Below are 22,092 nucleotides of genomic sequence, written 5' to 3' on the forward strand. Positions count from 1 at the left end.
GCAAGCGCCACCTCCTGGAAACTGATAAGAACAGATACTAGATTTGATCTTAGCCAAAGGGCCGAGAAGCAATTAGCAATAATCACGCCTCAGTTGAACCTCATTGGCTATGATACTGCCACTGCGCAAAGCTAACCGAATCAGTGCCTGCCAACATCTGCCCTTCCTTGGAGGAGAAATTGACATTGAGGAGAGACACATAAGTGTCATCCAGTGGGCCGCTGAGCATTCTGGGACTTGGCATGTTAATGAGACAGGGACGATGCCTAAGTGGGCATTGTTTACCCACTGAATAGTGTTAGCATTTGAAAGAACTAAGGAGAATCTAAAGGGACAGGGGCCTAGATGTCAGATGCGTTTCTCCCACAGCAGTCCTGAAAGGCCACTGGGAGCGTATGTGTTTGAACAGCTATGCTGCTGAGAAAAGACCAAGGTGGAAGGATTTGGGGCCTTTGTTGAAAGTTCGCTAGATAACATGCCTGAACTGGAGCCCAGGTAAGCTGCCATAGACAAGGGTTGTTGGGAAACAGTTGGTCAAGCAATCACCTTCAGCCACCTTTATTTCTGGCAGATTCCAGGAGCCTAGAAAGGGGGAAGTTAGGGCATTTCATCTCTCTGAGCCAGTGAGCATTCCCGGCAGATGTGCATAAAGACTGCCCTATTGGCAGCTCAAAGGCCTCATAGGTAAGTGAAAGGCACCGCCCAAACAGGGACTTGAACCCTGGACCCTCAGATTAAAAGTCTGATGCTCTACCGACTGAGCTATCCGGGCTCTCAAAGCTCCTCCTCCATAGCGGTCCAAGCTGCTTGAATCTTGACATGTATGGTGGAAAAAGACCATTCAGCCAAGGGGACCGGGTGCCTGAAAGCACAAGTATTTGGCTTGCCCAGGCTGGCCAATCGTCCTCTCCCGTTTAATTTTCTAGGACAGGTTGAAGATAAAAGGGAGAATCTAACCTGCAACCATGCAGATAGGGTCCAGTCCGGTACAGGTGGAGAACGCCTAAAGTTTCTGCCTTAGTTTTACCTACAGTTCAATGCTCTTTGACCGGAAACAAGGGCCTTGCAAAAAGACACCGCCCGAAAGGCTTCCTTAACCCTGGACCAACACGCTTCCAGTATTCTTAATCAGTGACTGGGTTACAAATAAAGACAGTTCACCTTGAGCCTCATGTTGCCAGGTCCAGCAGAAGAAACCCAGGCAAAAAAACGAGGTAGAGTCCACTCTGGATTACAGGCAAGTGAAGAACGAGCGGCGCGTGCCAATCACTGATTGTTCTACCCAGGCTGCGTGATGACACAAAAGCTCTCTATGGTGTCAATGGGCCCGTGACTCACTTTCTCAACTCTAACGCATCTCAGTCTGCATGTAAGAAGCCGTCACTTATCTGCTGTTGAAAACACATTGCTCAGTCTCCTCAGAGACTCTCAAAAATTGCCAGTGCTGACTGTATTTCAAGTCATCGTGGCGGGGTATTGGGAAAAGTTTTCAATTAGCAATAATCACTCTATCGAAAAGCCAGTGGCGTGCAAAACACACCTCAAAAACTTCCACCCGGTGCCAAAAAAAAGTGCCCACACATAGAGAGTGAAACACAAAAACGTGCAACGGGTGTACAGAGTCCTCCACTAGGGAAGGACCTTACCCTGATCCCCCGGGGCGTTAGGCTCCAGACAGGGACTGAGGTACTCAGACAAAGGGTCCATCCGGCTGAAACCAGGTGGACCCCCACAACTGGAAGGACTGCCGAAGCAGACCAACCCAAGTACAGTGGGGCTCTCCCAAAGAGAGACCCCTCAAAGGAGAGGGCAAACCAAGCCAAAAGGCCTATGTCCACCCCCTCCCAAGACTTTCAGAGTAGGCCCGAGGACCTACACCCTACTCGCCACACAGTGACAAAACGTGTATACAAAGACAACCAAAAAAAAGACAAAAAGGTGACAAACAGGGGTAAAAGAAAGAGTGGGGAAGATAGTGAGATGGGAGAGTGAAAGTGGCCATTGTGCTAAACAATGGCCGGCCCTCCGGCCAGGCATAAAAATTTCCCCTGGTCCTGGCCAAAAGGCCCGGCCCAAGAGGCAGGTGCGAAAAACGTGTGTTGTGGTGAAGTGACCATGGTGCCATAAAATCAAGTGCTTTCACACCGTGACTATACGGCACCCCTGAACTGCCACTTCAGGGGCACATTCACCACTGGCTTTTCGAAAAAGCCCTGACCACCCAGCCCAGACCACAACAGACCCCACCACAGACAGGAAGGATATGGAGATCAGGAAGTCGGAAAGAGCCCTTTACCATCAGGCTCTGCCGTCACTCCCATCACTCCTCCTAATTACATTCGGGAAGTACTTGCCACTCCCTCCCCCCCTTGCAAGGCAGGAGTAAGCGTTCTCTCCCAAATAACTGTCTGGAGCTAGATCCGCCCCAATCCAGGCCAGAAGGCCAGGGTCCCGACTCTCTGGTTCAGACCCCGTGGTTCTCCATCCCCATCAGAAGGCTTCCCTTTCGGCTACAAACCGCTCCAGGTCACCTTCACTCCAGCAGGTTTTGCATAGCAACCGCAATCCCATCTCTATTTCGCCATAGATCAGGGACAGAAGCAAGCGCCACCTCCTGGAAACTGATAAGAATAGATACTACACTTGATCTTCGCCAAAAGGCCGAGAAGCAATTAGCAATAATCACGCCTCAGTTGAACCTCATTGGCTATGATACTGCCACTGCGCAAAGCTAACCAAATCAGTGCCTGCCAACATCTGCCCTTCCTTGGAGGAGAAATTGACATTGAGGAGAGACACATAAGTGTCATCCAGTGGGCCGCTGAGCATTCTGGGACTTGGCATGTTAATGAGACAGGGACGATGCCTAAGTGGGCATTGTTTACCCACTGAATAGTGTTAGCATTTGAAAGAACTAAGGAGAATCTAAAGGGACAGGGCCCTAGATGTCAGATGCGTTTCTCCCACAGCAGTCCTGAAAGGCCACTGGGAGCGTATGTGTTTGAACAGCTATGCTGCTGAGAAAAGACCAAGGTGGAAGGATTTGGGGCCTTTGTTGAAAGTTCGCTAGATAACATGCCTGAACTGGAGCCCAGGTAAGCTGCCATAGACAAGGGTTGTTGGGAAACAGTTGGTCAAGCAATCACCTTCAGCCACCTTTATTTCTGGCAGATTCCAGGAGCCTAGAAAGGGGGAAGTTAGGGCATTTCATCTCTCTGAGCCAGTGAGCATTCCCGGCAGATGTGCATAAAGACTGCCCTATTGGCAGCTCAAAGGCCTCATAGGTAAGTGAAAGGCACCGCCCAAACAGGGACTTGAACCCTGGACCCTCAGATTAAAAGTCTGATGCTCTACCGACTGAGCTATCCGGGCTCTCAAAGCTCCTCCTCCATAGCGGTCCAAGCTGCTTGAATCTTGACATGTATGGTGGAAAAAGACCATTCAGCCAAGGGGACCGGGTGCCTGAAAGCACAAGTATTTGGCTTGCCCAGGCTGGCCAATCGTCCTCTCCCGTTTAATTTTCTAGGACAGGTTGAAGATAAAAGGGAGAATCTAACCTGCAACCATGCAGATAGGGTCCAGTCCGGTACAGGTGGAGAACGCCTAAAGTTTCTGCCTTAGTTTTACCTACAGTTCAATGCTCTTTGACCGGAAACAAGGGCCTTGCAAAAAGACACCGCCCGAAAGGCTTCCTTAACCCTGGACCAACACGCTTCCAGTATTCTTAATCAGTGACTGGGTTACAAATAAAGACAGTTCACCTTGAGCCTCATGTTGCCAGGTCCAGCAGAAGAAACCCAGGCAAAAAAACGAGGTAGAGTGCACTCTGGATTACAGGCAAGTGAAGAACGAGCGGCGCGTGCCAATCACTGATTGTTCTACCCAGGCTGCGTGATGACACAAAAGCTCTCTATGGTGTCAATGGGCCCGTGACTCACTTTCTCAACTCTAACGCATCTCAGTCTGCATGTAAGAAGCCGTCACTTATCTGCTGTTGAAAACACATTGCTCAGTCTCCTCAGAGACTCTCAAAAATTGCCAGTGCTGACTGTATTTCAAGTCATCGTGGCGGGGTATTGGGAAAAGTTTTCAATTAGCAATAATCACTCTATCGAAAAGCCAGTGGCGTGCAAAACACACCTCAAAAACTTCCACCCGGTGCCAAAAAAAAGTGCCCACACATAGAGAGTGAAACACAAAAAAGTGCAACGGGTGTACAGAGTCCTCCACTAGGGAAGGACCTTACCCTGATCCCCCGGGGCGTTAGGCTCCAGACAGGGACTGAGGTGCTCAGACAAAGGGTCCATCTGGCCGAAACCAGGTGGACCCCCACAACTGGAAGGTCTGCCGAAGCAGACCGACCCAAGCACAGTGGGGCTCCCCCGAAGGGAGACCCCTCAAAGGAGAGGGCGATCCAAGCCAAAAGGCCTATGTCCACCCCCTCCCAAGACTTTCAGAGTAGGCCCGAGGACCCACACCCTACTCGCCACACAGTGACAAAACGTGTATACAAAGACAACCAAAAAAAAGACAAAAAGGTGACAAACAGGGGTAAAAGAAAGAGTGGGGAAGATAGTGAGATGGGAGAGTGAAAGTGGCCATTGTGCTATACAATGGCCGGCCCTCCGGCCAGGCATAAAAATTTCCCCTGGTCCTGGCCAAAAGGCCCGGCCCAAGAGGCAGGTGCGAAAAACGTGTGTTGTGGTGAAGTGACCATGGTGCCATAAAATCAAGTGCTTTCACACCGTGACTATACGGCACCCCTGAACTGCCACTTCAGGGGCACATTCACCACTGGCTTTTCGAAAAAGCCCCGACCCCCCAGCCCAGACCACAGCAGACCCCACCACAGGCAGAAAGGATATGGAGATCAGGAAGCCGGAAAGAGTCCTTTATCAGGCTCTGCCGTCGCTCCCGTCACTCCCTCCTAATTACATTTGGGAAGTACTAACCACTCCCCCCCTGTAAGAGGGAAGTAAGCGTTCTCTCCCGAATAACTGTCTGGAGCTAGATCCGCCCCAATCCAAGCCAGAAGGCCAGGGTCCCAACCCTCTGGTTCAGACCCCGTGGTTCGCCATCCCCATCAGAAGGCTTCCCTTTCGGCTACAAACCGCTCCAGGTCACCTTCACTCCAGCAGGTTTTGCATAGCAACCGCAATCCCATCTCTATTTCGCCATAGATCAGGGACAGAAGCAAGCGCCACCTCCTAGAAACTGATAAGAACAGATACTACACTTGATCTTCGCCAAAAGGCCGAGAAGCAATTAGCAATAATCACTCCTCAGTTGAACCTCATTGGCTATGATACTGCCACTGCGCAAAGCTAACCAAATCAGTGCCTGCCAACATCTGCCCTTCCTTGGAGGAGAAATTGACATTGAGGAGAGACACATAAGTGTCATCCAGTGGGCCGCTGAGCATTCTGGGACTTGGCATGTTAATGAGACAGGGACGATGCCTAAGTGGGTATTGTTTACCCACTGAATAGTGTTAGCATTTGAAAGAACTAAGGAGAATCTAAAGGGACAGGGCCCTAGATGTCAGATGCGTTTCTCCCACAGCAGTCCTGAAAGGCCACTGGGAGCGTATGTGTTTGAACAGCTATGCTGCTGAGAAAAGACCAAGGTGGAAGGATTTGGGGCCTTTGTTGAAAGTTCGCTAGATAACATGCCTGAACTGGAGCCCAGGTAAGCTGCCATAGACAAGGGTTGTTGGGAAACAGTTGGTCAAGCAATCACCTTCAGCCACCTTTATTTCTGGCAGATTCCAGGAAAGGGGGAAGTTAGGACATTTCATCTCTCTGAGCCAGTGAGCATTCCCGGCAGATGTGCATAAAGACTGCCCTATTGGCAGCTCAAAGGCCTCATAGGTAAGTGAAAGGCACCGCCCGAACAGGGACTTGAACCCTGGACCCTCAGATTAAAAGTCTGATGCTCTACCGACTGAGCTATCCGGGCTCTCAAAGCTCCTCCTCCATAGCGGTCCAAGCTGCTTGAATCTTGACATGTATGGTGGAAAAAGACCATTCAGCCAAGGGGACCGGGTGCCTGAAAGCACAAGTATTTGGCTTGCCCAGGCTGGCCAATCGTCCTCTCCCGTTTAATTTTCTAGGACAGGTTGAAGATAAAAGGGAGAATCTAACCTGCAACCATGCAGATAGGGTCCAGTCCGGTACAGGTGGAGAACGCCTAAAGTTTCTGCCTTAGTTTTACCTACAGTTCAATGCTCTTTGACCGGAAACAAGGGCCTTGCAAAAAGACACCGCCCGAAAGGCTTCCTTAACCCTGGACCAACACGCTTCCAGTATTCTTAATCAGTGACTGGGTTACAAATAAAGACAGTTCACCTTGAGCCTCATGTTGCCAGGTCCAGCAGAAGAAACCCAGGCAAAAAAACGAGGTAGAGTCCACTCTGGATTACAGGCAAATGAAGAACGAGCGGCGCGTGCCAATCACTGATTGTTCTACCCAGGCTGCGTGATGACACAAAAGCTCTCTATGGTGTCAATGGGCCCGTGACTCACTTTCTCAACTCTAACGCATCTCAGTCTGCATGTAAGAAGCCGTCACTTATCTGCTGTTGAAAACACATTGCTCAGTCTCCTCAGAGACTCTCAAAAATTGCCAGTGCTGACTGTATTTCAAGTCATCGTGGCGGGGTATTGGGAAAAGTTTTCAATTAGCAATAATCACGCCTCAGTTGAACCTCATTGGCTATGATACTGCCACTGCGCAAAGCTAACCAAATCAGTGCCTGCCAACATCTGCCCTTCCTTGGAGGAGAAATTGACATTGAGGAGAGACACATAAGTGTCATCCAGTGGGCCGCTGAGCATTCTGGGACTTGGCATGTTAATGAGACAGGGACGATGCCTAAGTGGGCATTGTTTACCCACTGAATAGTGTTAGCATTTGAAAGAACTAAGGAGAATCTAAAGGGACAGGGCCCTAGATGTCAGATGCGTTTCTCCCACAGCAGTCCTGAAAGGCCACTGGGAGCGTATGTGTTTGAACAGCTATGCTGCTGAGAAAAGACCAAGGTGGAAGGATTTGGGGCCTTTGTTGAAAGTTCGCTAGATAACATGCCTGAACTGGAGCCCAGGTAAGCTGCCATAGACAAGGGTTGTTGGGAAACAGTTGGTCAAGCAATCACCTTCAGCCACCTTTATTTCTGGCAGATTCCAGGAGCCTAGAAAGGGGGAAGTTAGGGCATTTCATCTCTCTGAGCCAGTGAGCATTCCCGGCAGATGTGCATAAAGACTGCCCTATTGGCAGCTCAAAGGCCTCATAGGTAAGTGAAAGGCACCGCCCGAACAGGGACTTGAACCCTGGACCCTCAGATTAAAAGTCTGATGCTCTACCGACTGAGCTATCCGGGCTCTCAAAGCTCCTCCTCCATAGCGGTCCAAGCTGCTTGAATCTTGACATGTATGGTGGAAAAAGACCATTCAGCCAAGGGGACCGGGTGCCTGAAAGCACAAGTATTTGGCTTGCCCAGGCTGGCCAATCGTTCTCTCCCGTTTAATTTTCTAGGACAGGTTGAAGATAAAAGGGAGAATCTAACCTGCAACCATGCAGATAGGGTCCAGTCCGGTACAGGTGGAGAACGCCTAAAGTTTCTGCCTTAGTTTTACCTACAGTTCAATGCTCTTTGACCGGAAACAAGGGCCTTGCAAAAAGACACCGCCCGAAAGGCTTCCTTAACCCTGGACCAACACGCTTCCAGTATTCTTAATCAGTGACTGGGTTACAAATAAAGACAGTTCACCTTGAGCCTCATGTTGCCAGGTCCAGCAGAAGAAACCCAGGCAAAAAAACGAGGTAGAGTCCACTCTGGATTACAGGCAAGTGAAGAACGAGCGGCGCGTGCCAATCACTGATTGTTCTACCCAGGCTGCGTGATGACACAAAAGCTCTCTATGGTGTCAATGGGCCCGTGACTCACTTTCTCAACTCTAACGCATCTCAGTCTGCATGTAAGAAGCCGTCACTTATCTGCTGTTGAAAACACATTGCTCAGTCTCCTCAGAGACTCTCAAAAATTGCCAGTGCTGACTGTATTTCAAGTCATCGTGGCGGGGTATTGGGAAAAGTTTTCAATTAGCAATAATCACTCTATCGAAAAGCCAGTGGCGTGCAAAACACACCTCAAAAACTTCCACCCGGTGCCAAAAAAAAGTGCCCACACATAGAGAGTGAAACACAAAAACGTGCAACGGGTGTACAGAGTCCTCCACTAGGGAAGGACCTTACCCTGATCCCCCGGGGCGTTAGGCTCCAGACAGGGACTGAGGTACTCAGACAAAGGGTCCATCCGGCCGAAACCAGGCGGACCCCCACAACTGGAAGGACTGCCGAAGCAGACCAACCCAAGTACAGTGGGGCTCTCCCGAAGAGAGACCCCTCAAAGGAGAGGGCGAACCAAGCCAAAAGGCCTATGTCCACCCCCTCCCAAGACTTTCAGAGTAGGCCCGAGGACCCACACCCTACTCGCCACACAGTGACAAAACGTGTATACAAAGACAACCAAAAAAAAGACAAAAAGGTGACAAACAGGGGTAAAAGAAAGAGTGGGGAAGATAGTGAGATGGGAGAGTGAAATGGCCATTGTGCTATACAATGGCCGGCCCTCCGGCCAGGCATAAAAATTTCCCCTGGTCCTGGCCAAAAGGCCCGGCCCAAGAGGCAGGTGCGAAAAACGTGTGTTGTGGTGAAGTGACCATGGTGCCATAAAATCAAGTGCTTTCACACCGTGACTATACGGCACCCCTGAACTGCCACTTCAGGAGCACATTCACCACTGGCTTTTCGAAAAAGCCCTGACCACCCAGCCCAGACCACAGCAGACCCCACCACAGACAGGAAGGATATGGAGATCAGGAAGCCGGAAAGAGCCCTTTACCATCAGGCTCTGCCGTCGCTCCCATCACTCCTCCTAATTACATTCGGGAAGTACTTGCCACTCCCTCCCCCCCTTGCAAGGCAGGAGTAAGCGTTCTCTCCCAAATAACTGCCTGGAGCTAGATCCGCCCCAATCCAGGCCAGAAGGCCAGGGTCCCGACCCTCTGGTTCAGACCCCGTGGTTCTCCATCCCCATCAGAAGGCTTCCCTTTCGGCTACAAACCGCTCCAGGTCACCTTCACTCCAGCAGGTTTTGCATAGCAACCGCAATCCCATCTCTATTTCGCCATAGATCAGGGACGGAAGCAAGCGCCACCTCCTGGAAACTGATAAGAACAGATACTACACTTGATCTTCGCCAAAAGGCCGAGAAGCAATTAGCAATAATCACTCCTCAGTTGAACCTCATTGGCTATGATACTGCCACTGCGCAAAGCTAACCAAATCAGTGCCTGCCAACATCTGCCCTTCCTTGGAGGAGAAATTGACATTGAGGAGAGACACATAAGTGTCATCCAGTGGGCCGCTGAGCATTCTGGGACTTAGCATGTTAATGAGACAGGGACGATGCCTAAGTGGGCATTGTTTACCCACTGAATAGTGTTAGCATTTGAAAGAACTAAGGAGAATCTAAAGGGACAGGGCCCTAGATGTCAGATGCGTTTCTCCCACAGCAGTCCTGAAAGGCCACTGGGAGCGTATGTGTTTGAACAGCTATGCTGCTGAGAAAAGACCAAGGTGGAAGGATTTGGGGCCTTTGTTGAAAGTTCGCTAGATAACATGCCTGAACTGGAGCCCAGGTAAGCTGCCATAGACAAGGGTTGTTGGGAAACAGTTGGTCAAGCAATCACCTTCAGCCACCTTTATTTCTGGCAGATTCCAGGAGCCTAGAAAGGGGGAAGTTAGGGCATTTCATCTCTCTGAGCCAGTGAGCATTCCCGGCAGATGTGCATAAAGACTGCCCTATTGGCAGCTCAAAGGCCTCATAGGTAAGTGAAAGGCACCGCCCGAACAGGGACTTGAACCCTGGACCCTCAGATTAAAAGTCTGATGCTCTACCGACTGAGCTATCCGGGCTCTCAAAGCTCCTCCTCCATAGCGGTCCAAGCTGCTTGAATCTTGACATGTATGGTGTAAAAAGACCATTCAGCCAAGGGGACCGGGTGCCTGAAAGCACAAGTATTTGGCTTGCCCAGGCTGGCCAATCGTCCTCTCCCGTTTAATTTTCTAGGACAGGTTGAAGATAAAAGGGAGAATCTAACCTGCAACCATGCAGATAGGGTCCAGTCCGGTACAGGTGGAGAACGCCTAAAGTTTCTGCCTTAGTTTTACCTACAGTTCAATGCTCTTTGACCGGAAACAAGGGCCTTGCAAAAAGACACCGCCCGAAAGGCTTCCTTAACCCTGGACCAACACGCTTCCAGTATTCTTAATCAGTGACTGGGTTACAAATAAAGACAGTTCACCTTGAGCCTCATGTTGCCAGGTCCAGCAGAAGAAACCCAGGCAAAAAAACGAGGTAGAGTCCACTCTGGATTACAGGCAAGTGAAGAACGAGCGGCGCATGCCAATCACTGATTGTTCTACCCAGGCTGCGTGATGACACAAAAGCTCTCTATGGTGTCAATGGGCCCGTGACTCACTTTCTCAACTCTAACGCATCTCAGTCTGCATGTAAGAAGCCGTCACTTATCTGCTGTTGAAAACACATTGCTCAGTCTCCTCAGAGACTCTCAAAAATTGCCAGTGCTGACTGTATTTCAAGTCATCGTGGCGGGGTATTGGGAAAAGTTTTCAATTAGCAATAATCACGCCTCAGTTGAACCTCATTGGCTATGATACTGCCACTGCGCAAAGCTAACCAAATCAGTGCCTGCCAACATCTGCCCTTCCTTGGAGGAGAAATTGACATTGAGGAGAGACACATAAGTGTCATCCAGTGGGCCGCTGAGCATTCTGGGACTTGGCATGTTAATGAGACAGGGACGATGCCTAAGTGGGCATTGTTTACCCACTGAATAGTGTTAGCATTTGAAAGAACTAAGGAGAATCTAAAGGGACAGGGCCCTAGATGTCAGATGCGTTTCTCCCACAGCAGTCCTGAAAGGCCACTGGGAGCGTATGTGTTTGAACAGCTATGCTGCTGAGAAAAGACCAAGGTGGAAGGATTTGGGGCCTTTGTTGAAAGTTCGCTAGATAACATGCCTGAACTGGAGCCCAGGTAAGCTGCCATAGACAAGGGTTGTTGGGAAACAGTTGGTCAAGCAATCACCTTCAGCCACCTTTATTTCTGGCAGATTCCAGGAAAGGGGGAAGTTAGGACATTTCATCTCTCTGAGCCAGTGAGCATTCCCGGCAGATGTGCATAAAGACTGCCCTATTGGCAGCTCAAAGGCCTCATAGGTAAGTGAAAGGCACCGCCCGAACAGGGACTTGAACCCTGGACCCTCAGATTAAAAGTCTGATGCTCTACCGACTGAGCTATCCGGGCTCTCAAAGCTCCTCCTCCATAGCGGTCCAAGCTGCTTGAATCTTGACATGTATGGTGGAAAAAGACCATTCAGCCAAGGGGACCGGGTGCCTGAAAGCACAAGTATTTGGCTTGCCCAGGCTGGCCAATCGTCCTCTCCCGTTTAATTTTCTAGGACAGGTTGAAGATAAAAGGGAGAATCTAACCTGCAACCATGCAGATAGGGTCCAGTCCGGTACAGGTGGAGAACGCCTAAAGTTTCTGCCTTAGTTTTACCTACAGTTCAATGCTCTTTGACCGGAAACAAGGGCCTTGCAAAAAGACACCGCCCGAAAGGCTTCCTTAACCCTGGACCAACACGCTTCCAGTATTCTTAATCAGTGACTGGGTTACAAATAAAGACAGTTCACCTTGAGCCTCATGTTGCCAGGTCCAGCAGAAGAAACCCAGGCAAAAAAACGAGGTAGAGTCCACTCTGGATTACAGGCAAGTGAAGAACGAGCGGCGCGTGCCAATCACTGATTGTTCTACCCAGGCTGCGTGATGACACAAAAGCTCTCTATGGTGTCAATGGGCCCGTGACTCACTTTCTCAACTCTAACGCATCTCAGTCTGCATGTAAGAAGCCGTCACTTATCTGCTGTTGAAAACACATTGCTCAGTCTCCTCAGAGACTCTCAAAAATTGCCAGTGCTGACTGTATTTCAAGTCATCGTGGCGGGGTATTGGGAAAAGTTTTCAATTAGCAATAATCACTCTCTATCGAAAAGCCAGTGGCGTGCAAAACACACCTCAAAAACTTCCACCCGGTGCCAAAAAAAAGTGCCCACACATAGAGAGTGAAACACAAAAACGTGCAACGGGTGTACAGAGTCCTCCACTAGGGAAGGACCTTACCCTGATCCCCCGGGGCGTTAGGCTCCAGACAGGGACTGAGGTACTCAGACAAAGGGTCCATCCGGCCGAAACCAGGCGGACCCCCACAACTGGAAGGACTGCCGAAGCAGACCAACCCAAGTACAGTGGGGCTCTCCCGAAGAGAGACCCCTCAAAGGAGAGGGCGAACCAAGCCAAAAGGCCTATGTCCACCCCCTCCCAAGACTTTCAGAGTAGGCCCGAGGACCCACACCCTACTCGCCACACAGTGACAAAACGTGTATACAAAGACAACCAAAAAAAAGACAAAAAGGTGACAAACAGGGGTAAAAGAAAGAGTGGGGAAGATAGTGAGATGGGAGAGTGAAAGTGGCCATTGTGCTATACAATGGCCGGCCCTCCGGCCAGGCATAAAAATTTCCCCTGGTCCTGGCCAAAAGGCCCGGCCCAAGAGGCAGGTGCGAAAAACGTGTGTTGTGGTGAAGTGACCATGGTGCCATAAAATCAAGTGCTTTCACACCGTGACTATATGGCACCCCTGAACTGCCACTTCAGGGGCACATTCACCACTGGCTTTTCGAAAAAGTCCTGACCACCCAGCCCAGACCACAGCAGACCCCACCACAGACAGGAAGGATATGGAGATCAGGAAGCCGGAAAGAGCCCTTTACCATCAGGCTCTGCCGTCGCTCCCATCACTCCTCCTAATTACATTCGGGAAGTACTTGCCACTCCCTCCCCCACCTGCAAGGCAGGAGTAAGCGTTCTCTCCCAAATAACTGTCTGGAGCTAGATCCGCCCCAATCCAGGCCAGAAGACCAGGGTCCCGACCCTCTGGTTCAGACCCCGTGGTTCTCCATCCCCATCAGAAGGCTTCCTTTTCGGCTACAAACCGCTCCAGGTCACCTTCACTCCAGCAGGTTTTGCATAGCAACCGCAATCCCATCTCTATTTCGCCATAGATCAGGGACGGAAGCAAGCGCCACCTCCTGGAAACTGATAAGAATAGATACTACACTTGATCTTCGCCAAAAGGCCGAGAAGCAATTAGCAATAATCACGCCTCAGTTGAACCTCATTGGCTATGATACTGCCACTGCGCAAAGCTAACCAAATCAGTGCCTGCCAACATCTGCCCTTCCTTGGAGGAGAAATTGACATTGAGGAGAGACACATAAGTGTCATCCAGTGGGCCGCTGAGCATTCTGGGACTTGGCATGTTAATGAGACAGGGACGATGCCTAAGTGGGCATTGTTTACCCACTGAATAGTGTTAGCATTTGAAAGAACTAAGGAGAATCTAAAGGGACAGGGCCCTAGATGTCAGATGCGTTTCTCCCACAGCAGTCCTGAAAGGCCACTGGGAGCGTATGTGTTTGAACAGCTATGCTGCTGAGAAAAGACCAAGGTGGAAGGATTTGGGGCCTTTGTTGAAAGTTCGCTAGATAACATGCCTGAACTGGAGCCCAGGTAAGCTGCCATAGACAAGGGTTGTTGGGAAACAGTTGGTCAAGCAATCACCTTCAGCCACCTTTATTTCTGGCAGATTCCAGGAAAGGGGGAAGTTAGGACATTTCATCTCTCTGAGCCAGTGAGCATTCCCGGCAGATGTGCATAAAGACTGCCCTATTGGCAGCTCAAAGGCCTCATAGGTAAGTGAAAGGCACCGCCTGAACAGTGACTTGAACCCTGGACCCTCAGATTAAAAGTCTGATGCTCTACCGACTGAGCTATCCGGGCTCTCAAAGCTCCTCCTCCATAGCGGTCCAAGCTGCTTGAATCTTGACATGTATGGTGGAAAAAGACCATTCAGCCAAGGGGACCGGGTGCCTGAAAGCACAAGTATTTGGCTTGCCCAGGCTGGCCAATCGTCCTCTCCCGTTTAATTTTCTAGGACAGGTTGAAGATAAAAGGGAGAATCTAACCTGCAACCATGCAGATAGGGTCCAGTCCGGTACAGGTGGAGAACGCCTAAAGTTTCTGCCTTAGTTTTACCTACAGTTCAATGCTCTTTGACCGGAAACAAGGGCCTTGCAAAAAGACACCGCCCGAAAGGCTTCCTTAACCCTGGACCAACACGCTTCCAGTATTCTTAATCAGTGACTGGGTTACAAATAAAGACAGTTCACCTTGAGCCTCATGTTGCCAGGTCCAGCAGAAGAAACCCAGGCAAAAAAACGAGGTAGAGTCCACTCTGGATTACAGGCAAATGAAGAACGAGCGGCGCGTGCCAATCACTGATTGTTCTACCCAGGCTGCGTGATGACACAAAAGCTCTCTATGGTGTCAATGGGCCCGTGACTCACTTTCTCAACTCTAACGCATCTCAGTCTGCATGTAAGAAGCCGTCACTTATCTGCTGTTGAAAACACATTGCTCAGTCTCCTCAGAGACTCTCAAAAATTGCCAGTGCTGACTGTATTTCAAGTCATCGTGGCGGGGTATTGGGAAAAGTTTTCAATTAGCAATAATCACGCCTCAGTTGAACCTCATTGGCTATGATACTGCCACTGCGCAAAGCTAACCAAATCAGTGCCTGCCAACATCTGCCCTTCCTTGGAGGAGAAATTGACATTGAGGAGAGACACATAAGTGTCATCCAGTGGGCCGCTGAGCATTCTGGGACTTGGCATGTTAATGAGACAGGGACGATGCCTAAGTGGGCATTGTTTACCCACTGAATAGTGTTAGCATTTGAAAGAACTAAGGAGAATCTAAAGGGACAGGGCCCTAGATGTCAGATGCGTTTCTCCCACAGCAGTCCTGAAAGGCCACTGGGAGCGTATGTGTTTGAACAGCTATGCTGCTGAGAAAAGACCAAGGTGGAAGGATTTGGGGCCTTTGTTGAAAGTTCGCTAGATAACATGCCTGAACTGGAGCCCAGGTAAGCTGCCATAGACAAGGGTTGTTGGGAAACAGTTGGTCAAGCAATCACCTTCAGCCACCTTTATTTCTGGCAGATTCCAGGAGCCTAGAAAGGGGGAAGTTAGGGCATTTCATCTCTCTGAGCCAGTGAGCATTCCCGGCAGATGTGCATAAAGACTGCCCTATTGGCAGCTCAAAGGCCTCATAGGTAAGTGAAAGGCACCGCCCGAACAGGGACTTGAACCCTGGACCCTCAGATTAAAAGTCTGATGCTCTACCGACTGAGCTATCCGGGCTCTCAAAGCTCCTCCTCCATAGCGGTCCAAGCTGCTTGAATCTTGACATGTATGGTGGAAAAAGACCATTCAGCCAAGGGGACCGGGTGCCTGAAAGCACAAGTATTTGGCTTGCCCAGGCTGGCCAATCGTTCTCTCCCGTTTAATTTTCTAGGACAGGTTGAAGATAAAAGGGAGAATCTAACCTGCAACCATGCAGATAGGGTCCAGTCCGGTACAGGTGGAGAACGCCTAAAGTTTCTGCCTTAGTTTTACCTACAGTTCAATGCTCTTTGACCGGAAACAAGGGCCTTGCAAAAAGACACCGCCCGAAAGGCTTCCTTAACCCTGGACCAACACGCTTCCAGTATTCTTAATCAGTGACTGGGTTACAAATAAAGATAGTTCACCTTGAGCCTCATGTTGCCAGGTCCAGCAGAAGAAACCCAGGCAAAAAAACGAGGTAGAGTCCACTCTGGATTACAGGCAAGTGAAGAACGAGCGGCGCGTGCCAATCACTGATTGTTCTACCCAGGCTGCGTGATGACACAAAAGCTCTCTATGGTGTCAATGGGCCCGTGACTCACTTTCTCAACTCTAACGCATCTCAGTCTGCATGTAAGAAGCCGTCACTTATCTGCTGTTGAAAACACATTGCTCAGTCTCCTCAGAGACTCTCAAAAATTGCCAGTGCTGACTGTATTTCAAGTCATCGTGGCGGGGTATTGGGAAAAGTTTTCAATTAGCAATAATCACTCTATCGAAAAGCCAGTGGCGTGCAAAACACACCTCAAAAACTTCCACCCGGTGCCAAAAAAAAGTGCCCACACATAGAGAGTGAAACACAAAAACGTGCAACGGGTGTACAGAGTCCTCCACTAGGGAAGGACCTTACCCTGATCCCCCGGGGCGTTAGGCTCCAGACAGGGACTGAGGTACTCAGACAAAGGGTCCATCCGGCCGAAACCAGGCGGACCCCCACAACTGGAAGGACTGCCGAAGCAGACCAACCCAAGTACAGTGGGGCTCTCCCGAAGAGAGACCCCTCAAAGGAGAGGGCGAACCAAGCCAAAAGGCCTATGTCCACCCCCTCCCAAGACTTTCAGAGTAGGCCCGAGGACCCACACCCTACTCGCCACACAGTGACAAAACGTGTATACAAAGACAACCAAAAAAAAGACAAAAAGGTGACAAACAGGGGTAAAAGAAAGAGTGGGGAAGATAGTGAGATGGGAGAGTGAAATGGCCATTGTGCTATACAATGGCCGGCCCTCCGGCCAGGCATAAAAATTTCCCCTGGTCCTGGCCAAAAGGCCCGGCCCAAGAGGCAGGTGCGAAAAACGTGTGTTGTGGTGAAGTGACCATGGTGCCATAAAATCAAGTGCTTTCACACCGTGACTATACGGCACCCCTGAACTGCCACTTCAGGAGCACATTCACCACTGGCTTTTCGAAAAAGCCCTGACCACCCAGCCCAGACCACAGCAGACCCCACCACAGACAGGAAGGATATGGAGATCAGGAAGCCGGAAAGAGCCCTTTACCATCAGGCTCTGCCGTCGCTCCCATCACTCCTCCTAATTACATTCGGGAAGTACTTGCCACTCCCTCCCCCCCTTGCAAGGCAGGAGTAAGCGTTCTCTCCCAAATAACTGCCTGGAGCTAGATCCGCCCCAATCCAGGCCAGAAGGCCAGGGTCCCGACCCTCTGGTTCAGACCCCGTGGTTCTCCATCCCCATCAGAAGGCTTCCCTTTCGGCTACAAACCGCTCCAGGTCACCTTCACTCCAGCAGGTTTTGCATAGCAACCGCAATCCCATCTCTATTTCGCCATAGATCAGGGACGGAAGCAAGCGCCACCTCCTGGAAACTGATAAGAATAGATACTACACTTGATCTTCGCCAAAAGGCCGAGAAGCAATTAGCAATAATCACTCCTCAGTTGAACCTCATTGGCTATGATACTGCCACTGCGCAAAGCTAACCAAATCAGTGCCTGCCAACATCTGCCCTTCCTTGGAGGAGAAATTGACATTGAGGAGAGACACATAAGTGTCATCCAGTGGGCCGCTGAGCATTCTGGGACTTAGCATGTTAATGAGACAGGGACGATGCCTAAGTGGGCATTGTTTACCCACTGAATAGTGTTAGCATTTGAAAGAACTAAGGAGAATCTAAAGGGACAGGGCCCTAGATGTCAGATGCGTTTCTCCCACAGCAGTCCTGAAAGGCCACTGGGAGCGTATGTGTTTGAACAGCTATGCTGCTGAGAAAAGACCAAGGTGGAAGGATTTGGGGCCTTTCTTGAAAGTTCGCTAGATAACATGCCTGAACTGGAGCCCAGGTAAGCTGCCATAGACAAGGGTTGTTGGGAAACAGTTGGTCAAGCAATCACCTTCAGCCACCTTTATTTCTGGCAGATTCCAGGAGCCTAGAAAGGGGGAAGTTAGGGCATTTCATCTCTCTGAGCCAGTGAGCATTCCCGGCAGATGTGCATAAAGACTGCCCTATTGGCAGCTCAAAGGCCTCATAGGTAAGTGAAAGGCACCGCCCGAACAGGGACTTGAACCCTGGACCCTCAGATTAAAAGTCTGATGCTCTACCGACTGAGCTATCCGGGCTCTCAAAGCTCCTCCTCCATAGCGGTCCAAGCTGCTTGAATCTTGACATGTATGGTGTAAAAAGACCATTCAGCCAAGGGGACCGGGTGCCTGAAAGCACAAGTATTTGGCTTGCCCAGGCTGGCCAATCGTCCTCTCCCGTTTAATTTTCTAGGACAGGTTGAAGATAAAAGGGAGAATCTAACCTGCAACCATGCAGATAGGGTCCAGTCCGGTACAGGTGGAGAACGCCTAAAGTTTCTGCCTTAGTTTTACCTACAGTTCAATGCTCTTTGACCGGAAACAAGGGCCTTGCAAAAAGACACCGCCCGAAAGGCTTCCTTAACCCTGGACCAACACGCTTCCAGTATTCTTAATCAGTGACTGGGTTACAAATAAAGACAGTTCACCTTGAGCCTCATGTTGCCAGGTCCAGCAGAAGAAACCCAGGCAAAAAAACGAGGTAGAGTCCACTCTGGATTACAGGCAAGTGAAGAACGAGCGGCGCATGCCAATCACTGATTGTTCTACCCAGGCTGCGTGATGACACAAAAGCTCTCTATGGTGTCAATGGGCCCGTGACTCACTTTCTCAACTCTAACGCATCTCAGTCTGCATGTAAGAAGCCGTCACTTATCTGCTGTTGAAAACACATTGCTCAGTCTCCTCAGAGACTCTCAAAAATTGCCAGTGCTGACTGTATTTCAAGTCATCGTGGCGGGGTATTGGGAAAAGTTTTCAATTAGCAATAATCACGCCTCAGTTGAACCTCATTGGCTATGATACTGCCACTGCGCAAAGCTAACCAAATCAGTGCCTGCCAACATCTGCCCTTCCTTGGAGGAGAAATTGACATTGAGGAGAGACACATAAGTGTCATCCAGTGGGCCGCTGAGCATTCTGGGACTTGGCATGTTAATGAGACAGGGACGATGCCTAAGTGGGCATTGTTTACCCACTGAATAGTGTTAGCATTTGAAAGAACTAAGGAGAATCTAAAGGGACAGGGCCCTAGATGTCAGATGCGTTTCTCCCACAGCAGTCCTGAAAGGCCACTGGGAGCGTATGTGTTTGAACAGCTATGCTGCTGAGAAAAGACCAAGGTGGAAGGATTTGGGGCCTTTGTTGAAAGTTCGCTAGATAACATGCCTGAACTGGAGCCCAGGTAAGCTGCCATAGACAAGGGTTGTTGGGAAACAGTTGGTCAAGCAATCACCTTCAGCCACCTTTATTTCTGGCAGATTCCAGGAAAGGGGGAAGTTAGGACATTTCATCTCTCTGAGCCAGTGAGCATTCCCGGCAGATGTGCATAAAGACTGCCCTATTGGCAGCTCAAAGGCCTCATAGGTAAGTGAAAGGCACCGCCCGAACAGGGACTTGAACCCTGGACCCTCAGATTAAAAGTCTGATGCTCTACCGACTGAGCTATCCGGGCTCTCAAAGCTCCTCCTCCATAGCGGTCCAAGCTGCTTGAATCTTGACATGTATGGTGGAAAAAGACCATTCAGCCAAGGGGACCGGGTGCCTGAAAGCACAAGTATTTGGCTTGCCCAGGCTGGCCAATCGTCCTCTCCCGTTTAATTTTCTAGGACAGGTTGAAGATAAAAGGGAGAATCTAACCTGCAACCATGCAGATAGGGTCCAGTCCGGTACAGGTGGAGAACGCCTAAAGTTTCTGCCTTAGTTTTACCTACAGTTCAATGCTCTTTGACCGGAAACAAGGGCCTTGCAAAAAGACACCGCCCGAAAGGCTTCCTTAACCCTGGACCAACACGCTTCCAGTATTCTTAATCAGTGACTGGGTTACAAATAAAGACAGTTCACCTTGAGCCTCATGTTGCCAGGTCCAGCAGAAGAAACCCAGGCAAAAAAACGAGGTAGAGTCCACTCTGGATTACAGGCAAATGAAGAACGAGCGGCGCGTGCCAATCACTGATTGTTCTACCCAGGCTGCGTGATGACACAAAAGCTCTCTATGGTGTCAATGGGCCCGTGACTCACTTTCTCAACTCTAACGCATCTCAGTCTGCATGTAAGAAGCCGTCACTTATCTGCTGTTGAAAACACATTGCTCAGTCTCCTCAGAGACTCTCAAAAATTGCCAGTGCTGACTGTATTTCAAGTCATCGTGGCGGGGTATTGGGAAAAGTTTTCAATTAGCAATAATCACGCCTCAGTTGAACCTCATTGGCTATGATACTGCCACTGCGCAAAGCTAACCAAATCAGTGCCTGCCAACATCTGCCCTTCCTTGGAGGAGAAATTGACATTGAGGAGAGACACATAAGTGTCATCCAGTGGGCCGCTGAGCATTCTGGGACTTGGCATGTTAATGAGACAGGGACGATGCCTAAGTGGGCATTGTTTACCCACTGAATAGTGTTAGCATTTGAAAGAACTAAGGAGAATCTAAAGGGACAGGGCCCTAGATGTCAGATGCGTTTCTCCCACAGCAGTCCTGAAAGGCCACTGGGAGCGTATGTGTTTGAACAGCTATGCTGCTGAGAAAAGACCAAGGTGGAAGGATTTGGGGCCTTTGTTGAAAGTTCGCTAGATAACATGCCTGAACTGGAGCCCAGGTAAGCTGCCATAGACAAGGGTTGTTGGGAAACAGTTGGTCAAGCAATCACCTTCAGCCACCTTTATTTCTGGCAGATTCCAGGAGCCTAGAAAGGGGGAAGTTAGGGCATTTCATCTCTCTGAGCCAGTGAGCATTCCCGGCAGATGTGCATAAAGACTGCCCTATTGGCAGCTCAAAGGCCTCATAGGTAAGTGAAAGGCACCGCCCGAACAGGGACTTGAACCCTGGACCCTCAGATTAAAAGTCTGATGCTCTACCGACTGAGCTATCCGGGCTCTCAAAGCTCCTCCTCCATAGCGGTCCAAGCTGCTTGAATCTTGACATGTATGGTGGAAAAAGACCATTCAGCCAAGGGGACCGGGTGCCTGAAAGCACAAGTATTTGGCTTGCCCAGGCTGGCCAATCGTCCTCTCCCGTTTAATTTTCTAGGACAGGTTGAAGATAAAAGGGAGAATCTAACCTGCAACCATGCAGATAGGGTCCAGTCCGGTACAGGTGGAGAACGCCTAAAGTTTCTGCCTTAGTTTTACCTACAGTTCAATGCTCTTTGACCGGAAACAAGGGCCTTGCAAAAAGACACCGCCCGAAAGGCTTCCTTAACCCTGGACCAACACGCTTCCAGTATTCTTAATCAGTGACTGGGTTACAAATAAAGACAGTTCACCTTGAGCCTCATGTTGCCAGGTCCAGCAGAAGAAACCCAGGCAAAAAAACGAGGTAGAGTCCACTCTGGATTACAGGCAAGTGAAGAACGAGCGGCGCGTGCCAATCACTGATTGTTCTACCCAGGCTGCGTGATGACACAAAAGCTCTCTATGGTGTCAATGGGCCCGTGACTCACTTTCTCAACTCTAACGCATCTCAGTCTGCATGTAAGAAGCCGTCACTTATCTGCTGTTGAAAACACATTGCTCAGTCTCCTCAGAGACTCTCAAAAATTGCCAGTGCTGACTGTATTTCAAGTCATCGTGGCGGGGTATTGGGAAAAGTTTTCAATTAGCAATAATCACGCCTCAGTTGAACCTCATTGGCTATGATACTGCCACTGCGCAAAGCTAACCAAATCAGTGCCTGCCAACATCTGCCCTTCCTTGGAGGAGAAATTGACATTGAGGAGAGACACATAAGTGTCATCCAGTGGGCCGCTGAGCATTCTGGGACTTGGCATGTTAATGAGACAGGGACGATGCCTAAGTGGGCATTGTTTACCCACTGAATAGTGTTAGCATTTGAAAGAACTAAGGAGAATCTAAAGGGACAGGGCCCTAGATGTCAGATGCGTTTCTCCCACAGCAGTCCTGAAAGGCCACTGGGAGCGTATGTGTTTGAACAGCTATGCTGCTGAGAAAAGACCAAGGTGGAAGGATTTGGGGCCTTTGTTGAAAGTTCGCTAGATAACATGCCTGAACTGGAGCCCAGGTAAGCTGCCATAGACAAGGGTTGTTGGGAAACAGTTGGTCAAGCAATCACCTTCAGCCACCTTTATTTCTGGCAGATTCCAGGAGCCTAGAAAGGGGGAAGTTAG

At 49.9% G+C, this 22,092-nt stretch overlaps 14 non-coding genes and 11 pseudogenes across 14 annotated transcripts; all 25 read right to left on the reverse strand.

Annotated features, from left to right (window-relative positions):
• Positions 1-68: 68 nt before the first annotated feature.
• LOC141135416 (U4 spliceosomal RNA) lies at positions 69-133 on the reverse strand (annotated as a pseudogene).
• Positions 134-1,413: 1,280 nt separating this feature from the next.
• Positions 1,414-1,535, reverse strand: LOC141135597 (U4 spliceosomal RNA; annotated as a pseudogene).
• A 1,133-nt stretch (positions 1,536-2,668) lies between these two features.
• On the reverse strand, positions 2,669-2,733 carry LOC141135346 (U4 spliceosomal RNA; annotated as a pseudogene).
• Positions 2,734-4,013: 1,280 nt separating this feature from the next.
• On the reverse strand, positions 4,014-4,135 carry LOC141135598 (U4 spliceosomal RNA; annotated as a pseudogene).
• A 1,126-nt stretch (positions 4,136-5,261) lies between these two features.
• Positions 5,262-5,326, reverse strand: LOC141135708 (U4 spliceosomal RNA; annotated as a pseudogene).
• A 559-nt stretch (positions 5,327-5,885) lies between these two features.
• Positions 5,886-5,958, reverse strand: TRNAK-UUU (transfer RNA lysine (anticodon UUU)). Its single transcript has one exon. It is a non-coding gene; the product is annotated as a tRNA-Lys (tRNA).
• Positions 5,959-6,599: 641 nt separating this feature from the next.
• LOC141135089 (U4 spliceosomal RNA) lies at positions 6,600-6,740 on the reverse strand. The gene has a single exon (XR_012243388.1). It is a non-coding gene; the product is annotated as a U4 spliceosomal RNA (small nuclear RNA).
• Positions 6,741-7,306: 566 nt separating this feature from the next.
• TRNAK-UUU (transfer RNA lysine (anticodon UUU)) lies at positions 7,307-7,379 on the reverse strand. Its single transcript has one exon. It is a non-coding gene; the product is annotated as a tRNA-Lys (tRNA).
• A 641-nt stretch (positions 7,380-8,020) lies between these two features.
• Positions 8,021-8,142, reverse strand: LOC141135601 (U4 spliceosomal RNA; annotated as a pseudogene).
• Positions 8,143-9,274: 1,132 nt separating this feature from the next.
• Positions 9,275-9,339, reverse strand: LOC141135710 (U4 spliceosomal RNA; annotated as a pseudogene).
• Positions 9,340-9,905: 566 nt separating this feature from the next.
• TRNAK-UUU (transfer RNA lysine (anticodon UUU)) lies at positions 9,906-9,978 on the reverse strand. Its single transcript has one exon. It is a non-coding gene; the product is annotated as a tRNA-Lys (tRNA).
• A 641-nt stretch (positions 9,979-10,619) lies between these two features.
• Positions 10,620-10,760, reverse strand: LOC141135090 (U4 spliceosomal RNA). Its single transcript, XR_012243389.1, has one exon. It is a non-coding gene; the product is annotated as a U4 spliceosomal RNA (small nuclear RNA).
• Positions 10,761-11,319: 559 nt separating this feature from the next.
• TRNAK-UUU (transfer RNA lysine (anticodon UUU)) lies at positions 11,320-11,392 on the reverse strand. The gene has a single exon. It is a non-coding gene; the product is annotated as a tRNA-Lys (tRNA).
• Positions 11,393-12,033: 641 nt separating this feature from the next.
• LOC141135685 (U4 spliceosomal RNA) lies at positions 12,034-12,157 on the reverse strand (annotated as a pseudogene).
• Positions 12,158-13,290: 1,133 nt separating this feature from the next.
• Positions 13,291-13,355, reverse strand: LOC141135347 (U4 spliceosomal RNA; annotated as a pseudogene).
• Positions 13,356-14,628: 1,273 nt separating this feature from the next.
• Positions 14,629-14,769, reverse strand: LOC141135091 (U4 spliceosomal RNA). Its single transcript, XR_012243390.1, has one exon. It is a non-coding gene; the product is annotated as a U4 spliceosomal RNA (small nuclear RNA).
• A 566-nt stretch (positions 14,770-15,335) lies between these two features.
• On the reverse strand, positions 15,336-15,408 carry TRNAK-UUU (transfer RNA lysine (anticodon UUU)). Its single transcript has one exon. It is a non-coding gene; the product is annotated as a tRNA-Lys (tRNA).
• A 641-nt stretch (positions 15,409-16,049) lies between these two features.
• On the reverse strand, positions 16,050-16,171 carry LOC141135602 (U4 spliceosomal RNA; annotated as a pseudogene).
• Positions 16,172-17,303: 1,132 nt separating this feature from the next.
• LOC141135704 (U4 spliceosomal RNA) lies at positions 17,304-17,368 on the reverse strand (annotated as a pseudogene).
• Positions 17,369-17,934: 566 nt separating this feature from the next.
• On the reverse strand, positions 17,935-18,007 carry TRNAK-UUU (transfer RNA lysine (anticodon UUU)). The gene has a single exon. It is a non-coding gene; the product is annotated as a tRNA-Lys (tRNA).
• Positions 18,008-18,648: 641 nt separating this feature from the next.
• Positions 18,649-18,789, reverse strand: LOC141135093 (U4 spliceosomal RNA). The gene has a single exon (XR_012243391.1). It is a non-coding gene; the product is annotated as a U4 spliceosomal RNA (small nuclear RNA).
• Positions 18,790-19,348: 559 nt separating this feature from the next.
• TRNAK-UUU (transfer RNA lysine (anticodon UUU)) lies at positions 19,349-19,421 on the reverse strand. The gene has a single exon. It is a non-coding gene; the product is annotated as a tRNA-Lys (tRNA).
• A 641-nt stretch (positions 19,422-20,062) lies between these two features.
• LOC141135094 (U4 spliceosomal RNA) lies at positions 20,063-20,203 on the reverse strand. The gene has a single exon (XR_012243392.1). It is a non-coding gene; the product is annotated as a U4 spliceosomal RNA (small nuclear RNA).
• A 566-nt stretch (positions 20,204-20,769) lies between these two features.
• TRNAK-UUU (transfer RNA lysine (anticodon UUU)) lies at positions 20,770-20,842 on the reverse strand. Its single transcript has one exon. It is a non-coding gene; the product is annotated as a tRNA-Lys (tRNA).
• Positions 20,843-21,483: 641 nt separating this feature from the next.
• LOC141135095 (U4 spliceosomal RNA) lies at positions 21,484-21,624 on the reverse strand. The gene has a single exon (XR_012243393.1). It is a non-coding gene; the product is annotated as a U4 spliceosomal RNA (small nuclear RNA).
• Between the last annotated feature and the right edge of the window lie 468 nt (positions 21,625-22,092).

Source organism: Aquarana catesbeiana, linkage group LG03 (genome assembly GCF_042186555.1).
Source record: "Aquarana catesbeiana isolate 2022-GZ linkage group LG03, ASM4218655v1, whole genome shotgun sequence".
In the NCBI taxonomy this organism is placed as follows: Eukaryota; Metazoa; Chordata; class Amphibia; order Anura; family Ranidae; genus Aquarana; species Aquarana catesbeiana.